The sequence below is a fragment of the Suricata suricatta genome, chromosome 5 (genome assembly GCF_006229205.1).
Source record: "Suricata suricatta isolate VVHF042 chromosome 5, meerkat_22Aug2017_6uvM2_HiC, whole genome shotgun sequence".
Taxonomy (NCBI): Eukaryota; Metazoa; Chordata; class Mammalia; order Carnivora; family Herpestidae; genus Suricata; species Suricata suricatta.
Window position 1 is genome coordinate 10,584,869 of NC_043704.1, and position 10,106 is coordinate 10,594,974.

At 45.0% G+C, this 10,106-nt stretch overlaps 1 pseudogene; it reads right to left on the bottom strand.

Moving 5' to 3' along the window:
• Positions 1–4,539: 4,539 nt before the first annotated feature.
• LOC115292577 lies at positions 4,540–9,313 on the bottom strand (annotated as a pseudogene).
• Positions 9,314–10,106: the final 793 nt, after the last annotated feature.

The following is a 10,106-nucleotide window of genomic DNA, read 5'->3' on the forward strand; positions in this document are numbered from 1 at the left end:
GTATATAAAATGCTGTGTTGTGACAGGTATCAACTATCCATTAGATACTGAATCAATTTTTCTTAAGCACTACTAACTGCTTGCTTTTCTTGAAGCTAGATCATTCTGAAAATTTCCTGTTAGACCTATGAGTGCGAACATATAGGTGAGTTTTAACACAGGAGTTACTAAGACTAGGATCTGGGCAAAGATGGATAAGAATTTGTAAACTAAATCACATGCTGAAATAGTCTCTATAAACAGTTTACTGTTTACAGTCTTATCTTTCTGCAGCACAAGGCCAAGCAAGCTGTGGCTGAGCCCAATGGGAAGGAGTTTGGGGCTACATTGACAGAAGTTAAATGGAAGCCATGGATATTCTGGTTTTCTCAGAATTTCCAGAACAGGACAGGACAATTGTGTTAACTGCTCTCGTATCACCATATTGTATGCATGGCTCTACCATCAACCTCTTCCCCCTGAATTACGATACTGCCACTACAGCATGTTTGTTACTCAGGCAACCTGCACAGCACAAAACCTCTCTTGTTCCCACTGTTACTTTCCCCCGATCTCTTCTCAACTCATGGACACTTGTTTAGGGTCTGCGTTTAGGAAACTGCACCAGTCACTGATGGGCAAAGTGCTTCAAAGTTACCTGCTCCTTGACCCTGGTCCAAGTAGTAACCTCTCTTTTCTTCAACTGCTTGATGAACCGGCAGTGTCCTATCCCACTAGATCGCAGGCTCTGTATGTAGGGAGAGGTGGGAACCCTACAACAGCGACCAAGAGCACGCCTGGAAGAAGAGACATCATTGCTGATTGCGTGTGTTCCTTGCCAAAAAACTCTGAACTCTTTGTTCTTCCAGAGGCATACATTGGTACAACCGGTAATCCTAGGGAGAGCTGCCAGGAAGAAATGCCAGAGGTATTTACCTGGGGGAATTTTAGGGTAATCTGCCAAAACTTACACTGAGTCACAAATATGGCCACACTGCTAAGTAAAAAGGAACCTGGGGATTTTACTCTTCTGGGGCTACCATAAAAAATGATTACAAACTGTACCCAGTTACAAAAACAGCAGTTTGTTCTCTTGAAGCTCTGGAGGCTAGAGGTCTGAAATCAAGGTCCTTCCAGTGCTGTGTGCTCTCCAGTTTCTAGGGAAGCCCCTTCCTTGGCTGTTCCACCTTCTGGTGGCTGCTGGTGTGTCTTTGTTTGTGGCAACATCAGTCTACCCACTGCTTCCATGGGGACTTGCCTCCTCTTAGTCCTCAAAACTTCCTCTGCTTCTTTCAATAAGGGTACATGTGATGGCATTGGGGGCCTTCAAGATAATGCAGGATAGGCTCCTCTGCTCGAAATCCCAAGTTCACACATTTCTTCCAATACAGAGTAATGTTTATTCTTTTGTCATATGTGTTAATCAGTCTAGAATCTCCAGAGAAAAATGAACTGCTAGGGTGTGTGTGTGTGTGTGTGTGTGTGTGTGTGTGTGTGTGTGTGTTTATGTGTATGTGTGTGTGTGTGTGTTACACATGCATAGCAGAAGAAGAGAAGGAAAGAGTGAGTGAGAGAGATTTATTTTAAGAAATTGTACGGAACGGCTCACAATTATGGAGGCTGACAAGTCCAAAATCAGCAGGGCAGGCCAGCAGCCTGGAGATTCAGGGAAGAGAGAATTAGGGAGATTCAGGCCAAAAACCATCTGAAGAGGAACATCAGCAAGATGGCCGAGTAGGTATCGCTGGTTTAGCCAGAGAAACAGCAACTTGTCAGAGGTCCTGAATCCAGTTAATAAATTGCAGTCTTCCAGAGGAGCACAAACCAGAGAGAAGCTACAGTGAACGGAGGAAATAGAAAAGGCAGTGTTCTCTGGAAATGTCGGTTTTAGATGGGGTTAGAGGGATTTGAAGCAGGAAAGGAGCACAGGTGCAGGTGGAGAGGCAGGGGGACAAATACGTGTGTCTGGAGATCCAGGGATATTCTAGGCATGTGACAGGTGTTAGGAGGACTTTATGAATTAGAGGTAGGAGAGGTTCCACTAATCTGAGTAGATCATGCAGCAGAGAAGGAGTGGAAGATGATGCTTGTGTTGTTAACCAGCACGTCCAGACCCCTCCGCTCCTTGCATGGCAAGCCATAGAGTGGATGGCTGCTCTGCAGGTCGTGGATGTCAGGCAGGGGGAAGCATGGCTGTGAGCACCATGTCCCCTGAGACCTGCTGGCACAGAACATCTGTGACTGTGAAGCCTAGTTGTGCCCAGTCACCAGCACCACATGGCTGCAGTCCTACCAGACTGAGTGAGGCACTTGGGTGTGGAAAGCAGACATGGTAAGACACTGGGTGTGTGCTGTGGGTCCTAGGTTCTGGCACAGATGTCAGTAGAACTGTGTTCTAGGATCCAGTGCTGTTACCCCTAGAGCCAGAGGCTTTGCCTCTATCCGCCTCAAAGGAGAGGCCAAAGGTTCCAGATGGTTCCCTCATGATGCTATATCAGGTCTGTCTTTTCCAGGGCTCTACCCTAAACCCAACCAGAACTGCTCACTCTTAGTATTCCTCCTCTGAGCTCAGCAATAGTTCAGGATGGACTGATGTCCTCCCCAGAAAGAAAATGGGTGCTCATCGGTTAATAGAGGCTAGAGATCATGGTATTGAAACTAAAAAATTTTGGGAAAAAAGGAGTATAGATTGTGTGTTGGGAATTTGTCCTTATTCCTCTGTAGAATGGGAATGTTTGCTTTCTTCTAGGACGCAGCGTAATATGGTTGTAGAAGGGAAGGACTTCTGAGGACACAGATCCCTTGACTTCTCAGTGGAATCTTGAGAGATACAGAGAATGAGGTCCTGTGCTGAGGCGTGGGTGTGGCCGGGACTCCTCCCTTAGTGTGAATCCCTGTGGGCCCCAAGTGGGAGGGAACATTTATGAAGCTCATGTGGCTGAGGAATTGCTTGGGATGTTTGATTTAATGGTTATAAATTATTATGTTTGTTAAAAGTGCTTAATTTTAGGGCAGACCAAGATTTTAGTTAATAAGTGTTATATATAATTCAGTGTTATTATTAAGGTATCAAGGAAAAGGGATCTCTGTGATACTGGGGTGCATTTCCAAACCAGCAGTTGACATACGATTGTTTTGTCCTAGACATTGATGGTCCACATGGGTCAGTGAGAAAAGCCAAGTAACAGAGAAAATAGCCCTTTTGAAGGGAAAGACTCTCTACTTTTTAAGTTTATTTATTTATTCTGAAAGAGAGAGAAAGAGAAAGAGAAAGGGAAGGGGGGAGAGAGAGAGAGGGGGAGAGGCAGGCAGGCAGTCTGATGTGGTCTCTGTGCTGACAGTGAAGTCCAGTGTGGGACTTGTCAACCTTGAGATAATGACCTGAGCCAAAGTTGGATGCTCAACTGACTGAGTCACTCAAGCGCCCCTGAAGGAAAAGACTTTTAAAGTATGGATCCAACCCTTGCTTGCAGGGCTGTTCAGTTCTCATTTCTGGTAGCTTGAAAACCCCTAGGGAAGACTGAAAAACAATCATGAGAGGAGGGAGTCTGTACAACATGGATGCTTCTGTGAGGAGAGGGAGGTGGTAGGCATTCACTGAGACCCCCAAGGTGCCAGGCTTGGTGTGGGCAGTAGGAAGCTCCCCTCAGGGCCCTGGATGTGTCAGGCCCCACCCCATGGACCCATATGGAGGGCACTTTGCACCTTTGCACTGCCATTGTTTTCAGCCTATTCACCTGTGTTAGCTCATTTACTCTTCGTGGAATTCCTGTGACTTCCCCTGAATTGTACGCTTAGAAGACTGATGTACAGCAACATGCAGGAGGTTGCTCAAGTTCACCCTGTTAAGGTGGCAGAACCAGGACCCTTCCCCCCCGCAGATGTTTGTCCTGAAAGCTTTCAAAGAAAGGTGGAAATAATAGTACTGTAGACACCCATGTATCCACCAAACTAGCCTCAGCAATGAAGAATATCTTACTATCCTTATATGTTCATCTTTTCAGAGACTTTGCTGAACTGTGTTAGTGTTACAAACTTAGTGACCATTTATCCCTACATGAATAGTACATTCACTACGAGATTTGACAGTAATCCTTTCATATCCATTGGTACCAATTCATATTCACTTTCCCCCCTTATCTCAAATTGTCTTATGGATGCACCTCTAGTGCCCACTCCTATTTCACACCTTGCAGCTGCTTTTTCTCCAATGAGTTTGATATTTAAAGAGACCACAGTGATGTCTATCTGTGGTGGGGTGCCCCTGTTATAGTAGAGGCTGATGAAGTATGCTGGCAAGGAACATCCAGCTCATTCATGGGTTTATATATCATCTGTGGTGACTTTCAAGCTACAACAGCAGATTTGAGTAGGTCCAACAGAGACCATTGGGCTGCCAAGGGAAAAGTGTTCACTATGTGGCTCTTTCACGTCACCAACCCCAGAGTTAAACTGTCCCTTCTTTTGACCAACTTGGGTTCTGTTAGATTTTGGACCATATTGGCAAGAAACAATGTGCACACATGGACATTTACTTAGAACTGTTTATTCATCTATGATGTTCATTCATTATTGTCATTAATTCCACTTTTTCTACTCATATATCACAGAAGATTTAATAGAATTAGTAGCCAATTCAATGTGAGTACTTGATATGGATAGTGATTTTTTTCTTTCATTTCCTTTCTTCATCTTCTTTTTTTTTTTTAAGGACATTGTTGACAGTGTAGTCTGGTCAAATCATGGCAGTATCATAATGGGACCCATGGAGGGAACTGAGGGCAGAGTCCCCATTGTTCAACTTTCTTCTCCATAACAAACTCCCTGTGAGGCCCCTTAGCATCTGAGGGCAAAAGGGCCAAGTAGACGGGGGTCTCTGCTCCTTCTTCCAAGGTTTTGATGCTTTTTGGTCCACCCATGTCTGTTCTCACCCATCCAGGGCAGCAGGCATTCAGGAGAATCTTGTGCTCTCTCCTCTGCTCACTCAGTTTCCTGGCATGGATTCTGGACAGGACTGTGAGACCCATCTCTGACACTCCATATGCGACTACTTTCATATCAGGTCAGCCCTCGTTCTGGTGCACTCCATTCTTTACATCATCCACGAACTTCCTCATGAGCCCCACCAGCTCCTCCTCTGTAATGGTCTCACTTCTGAAATTCTGCTGCAGGCCTGGGCTGCAGTATTCAAGAGCTACGAAGCTCATTATGCTAGACGCATTGACCACTCTGCCTAAAGAACAACACAAATAATCACATAGAATGGCATCCATGAGATGAATACAAAATTTGTTAAAATCTATCCATTTGGGAGACAATGACCAGTTTTCTATGAGTGATAATGAAGAGTCCATAAGTGAAGAACACAAACATTCATTGATATACCCTTAATATCTCATATAATGTCAGAAAAAGAATCTAATGGGGAGGCAGTGTGCAGATGTTCCGTGAAGTAAAGAAAATGGCTAATCCAGTAGCATGCTAAGTGGACTGTAAGGAGGCACTCATGTGTTCATGAGTAGAGATCTACCTCTTCTCTTAGGTCCCCTTTGGAACGCCATGAAGATCTTATGATTGCTTTGACAATGATGTATGAATAGATGTTTATTGACCAACAAAGAGCTGCTCAGCTTGTTGAAGGCCTTCTGAAGGTGAAAGACAGCATTGGATTGGTATGCTGTCACTCTGCTGTAGCTAGAAAAAGCAAATAACCTCAGTGGGCTGAGTTGTGAGCTATTTTCTATGATTGTGATTTCATCAACTTGGCAATGACAGAATGCCAGGCAGTATGGTTGAAGAAAGGAGCAGTGGAAAACTGACACGTTAAAGAGATGTCATAAAAGAAGTGAAGTACATGCTACAACATAGATGAACCCTGACAACATTATCCAATGTTAAAGAGGCCAGTTATAAAACACTGCTCATTATATGATTCTGTATATGAGATGTCCAGAATAAGGAAGTCTAGAGAAAGAATAGATTGGTGGTTGTTCAGGGCATGGGGAATGGGAGAACAGTGGGCTGATAACTAAGGCCAAAGGATCTCCTTGGGGTGATTTCAGTGTGCCAGTCTTGAAGTGGTGATAGTCCTACAATTCTGCCCATACACTAAAATCCAGTGAATTGCATACCTTGAAATGGGTGAAGTGTATGGTATGTGAACTATATCCCAATAAAGCTATTAGATAGGTGTAAACCAATGACTCATTTCTCCCTAATTGCTTTTTAAAAATATATCAGTATTCATAAAAATGGCCTTATATTGACATGTATAGCTTACTATTTTTATATTTAAATATTAATTACATTTTTATATTTCAGTGAGTACTTTTAGATTACAAAAATGTCAAAAAATATATAAGAAAATTAGGAAACCCTCCCTTTTTCATGTAAATATCCAAGAAAGACAGTCATGATCATTCAACTCTCAGCTTCATCCCACCAAGGATTGGCAGTGCTATCCAAAAGCACAATGAAGGAGATAATGCATGACACTATGACCCTCATTAAGTGGTTAGTGAAAATTAAAAAGAATTATATAAATATATATATATCTTTCTTGAGATAAGTGCATGGTATAATTTAGAAAGAAAAAGAATAAAAATAGCTTGTTATTTTAAAGAAAGTGTCCTTCAAATTCAGGAATAGGAATTTGTGGGGAATGGGAGGGGAAAGATATGGAATATGGGAAGGGGATTACATGACCTTGATACTGATTGCCTGATTAAGATTGGTGGTGGGCACTTGGATGTTGCAGATTCTTATTATTTTGTTTCGTTATTATATTTCCCTTGGATTTTTCCCAGATAGTGTCACTAAAGGGTGTAAAATTATGGTAACAGGAACTACTGTAGCTTCCATTCCCCTGAATAATGGAAGAATTCTGATATTTCCAAAGGTAAGAAAACCCTGCTCTTACACTGCGGATATAGTTTGTATTTCCATGTCCAGAAGTCTAGTTTTCCTGAGTCAATATCAATTATTTGGTGAGAGCCTTTCATAGCAAATGCAGAAGAGCACTCATTCCTCATTCCTGTCTAAAATCAATACACAACAAACATCAACACCATTTAGTAGGTGAGAAAACAATCAGCCAGAAGTGAGTTTTGCCTTCTAGGGAGATACTTGTAGGAGTATGGTGCTGGAACATGAAATTTGTCTCACATCAATGTTTTGGTGAGTACAGCAGTGAGGGGGCATTTGGGAACCAGTGAAGCCAGTGGTAGAAGAAGTGATAGAACTTTCCAGGACAGAAGAGGGAATGGGGGCAGAACTAAGAGTTAACTGTACACTCATGTACTCATTCAGGCCAGACATTCTAATCTTTCTAAAAGTCTCATCTTAATCAGTGTACTGAACGGGTGGTGGTTCCCCCATCACATTAATGTGGGGGTAAATATTGCAGTAGTTTACAACCAAGGAATTATGGCAGTTTGTTTTCTCCAAACCATTGAACAAGGTGAGGCGGGTTGATGGGCCTGGACTTTGGCAGGTCTGATGACGGAGATCACTACAAGTTATGCTCAGGGCATGGACATTGCACCTGAGGGGCTTTCAGGAGTGAGTGTGCACTCAGAGAGTATAGAGAATAGTAGATAGGAAAAGGCAGAAGAAGCAGCATCTCTTAGGAAGGTTGCAATGGTCTAGAAATGATGGTCAAGTCTCTGTTGGAGGGCTGGGATGAAGAAGGTTGGGACCATATCCGTAGGATAGCTGATAGGACCTGGTCAGTGATAATCAGGGGGTGAGCATGGTGACCTCATTTATCATGGTGCGTGGACCATGGTGTCTGTGACCAAAATAATACAGGGAAAGTACAAGTGTCATCTAGACGTGTTTTAGATGTTTAGATGAGGATGTGGATGGGGGTCCGGAGGGCTAGGACTTGAGGAGGAAAGGGAGGACATCAAGATGAGCAGGAGGGGCAGGAAGAGAACTGTGTGTGTCTGGGGCTCTCGGAATGTCCTAGGCAAGTGACATATTTTTGTGGGGCCTGAGATATTTATACAGTGAAGAGTCCACTAGCTTGAATAAAATCACTCAGATGGAGGGAGAGGGAAAAGAAAATGTCTTCAGGAAGGAATCCCCAAGGAAGTGCACCTGTGAGGGTCACAGAGTCAGGAAAAGGCCTCTGTGAGGCGAGTTTAGAATGAAGACATGAAGGAGAAGAAAGAGCAGTTGTGAAAGGCCAGCAGGACAGAGGGCACTGCTGAGTGCTGGATACCTGTGTACAGAGTCCTGAAGAGAAGGGTACCTGTCGGGGGGGGGGGGGGACACAGCAGGGAAGCTGGTGGGGCCTGGGAGAGGGAGCAGGGCCCTTAGATGAGGTCAGAGAGGCAGGGGCCAGATCATGTCAGAAACACCACCTCTGGGGCCCCTCATCACATCTACCTTGGGGTTTCATTAGAGGCAGCAGTTCTGTGCACACATCTCGGGTACCAAAGAAGTTAGTTTTCATCGTCGCTTCTGCTTGAATATGTAAAGGTGTGGATCACCAACTTGTGGAGAAGGAGAATAGATTAATAAGTAGTAGCCATCGAGAAAATTTCATGAAGTGACATTAACATTTGTGTGTAATCTGGTCAGTTCTCAATAGTGTGCAGGTTAGAGAATAGTCTATCCCAACATTTATTATCTGGCTGGTTGATGTGTGTAGCTTTGTAGGTTGGCACCGTTGCAAGATGCTAGGGTGAGGTGCACATACTGTCTCTGCACATGGCCCTGTGGGATTTTGTGTATTTCAAAATAATTCAAAAATTTCACGGAGCTGCTCAAAGACCGATGAGTAACTTGCAAAAACCTGGGGGAGGTCCCTAGTAGTCTGATCCATGGCAATGCCATGGTCCTCTGGCTGGAAAAGCTTGCAACTTCTGGAGGATTCTGCTCTCTCTGTGCCTCCAGTCCATCCTCTTCCCTACTTAGGGAGGCTGTTCTAGATCCCCTCTGAGCTAGGGCCCCAGAGCTGCTGTTCAGACACCAGCCCCAACACACCCTGGGTGGTCCCCTACGGGAGTTCTTTTGGCCTAAGGGTTCCCACATCCTTACTATCAAAGCAGATGCCCGCGTTGTTGACCAGCACATCCAGGCCCCCATACTCCTTGCGCAGGAAGTCGCGCAGGGCGTGGATGCTCTGCAGGTCGTCGATGTCCAGCAGGTGGAAACGCGGACTCAGGCCCTCCGCCTGGAGCTGCTATACGGCCGTCCAGCCCCGCGTCTCATCCCGCGCTGTGAGCACCACGTCCCTGGAGAACTGCCGGCACAGGTCACGCACGATGGCGAGGCCGATACCCTTGTTGGCCCCGGTCACCAGCGCCACACGGGTGTGTGAAGACATGGCTGTGTAGAATGTGAGCGAGGCCCTGTGTGTGGAGCAGATGGTGCTGTGGGCCACACTGAGGTCTAGTGGGGCAGAGGCCTGGCCACAGTCAAAGATGCCAATTGAACTGTGTTCTGGGATGCTGGGCTGTGACTCCTAGAGCCCGAGGCCCCGCCTTCCTTCTTCTATGAAAGGAGGGGCCAAAATTCCAGCAGGTTTCCTAATGATGCTATACCAAATCTGTACCTCCTAGGGCTGCAACCCGACGCCAACAAGGACTGTGTTCTCTTAGGATCTCTCCTCTGAGCCCAGCATTGGTTCTGGTTGGACTGCTGTGCTCCCCAAACAGGTATTGGTCATAGGTTAGTAAGCGCTAGAGATTCATAGTAGGTGAACTAAAATTATTCTGGGCAAACCCCAGCAGATATAAAGGAGTACAGATATTGTCTTGGGAATGTGTCCTTCTTCTTCTGTAGAATGGGAAAGATTGCTTTCTTCCAAGAGGCAGTAAAATTGTTCGCACAGGGGAACTGCCTTGGAGGACACAGACCCCTTTGTTTTTTAAGGAGAATCTCCAGGGTCAGAAACAGAGAATTAGGTCCTGTGCTGAGACTGGGGTGTGGGCAGGGCTCCTCCCTCTGTGAGATTCCCAGTGGGCCCGGAGTGGGAGGGAATGTTTATGAAGCTCACTGTGGCCAAGGAATTGTTTGGAATGTTTGATCTAATGGTTACATAATCTGTTTGCCTATTCTGCCTATTTCTTGTGTTTGTCCAAGGTCAGAGTTGCTAAGTGTTATATATAATTATTTGT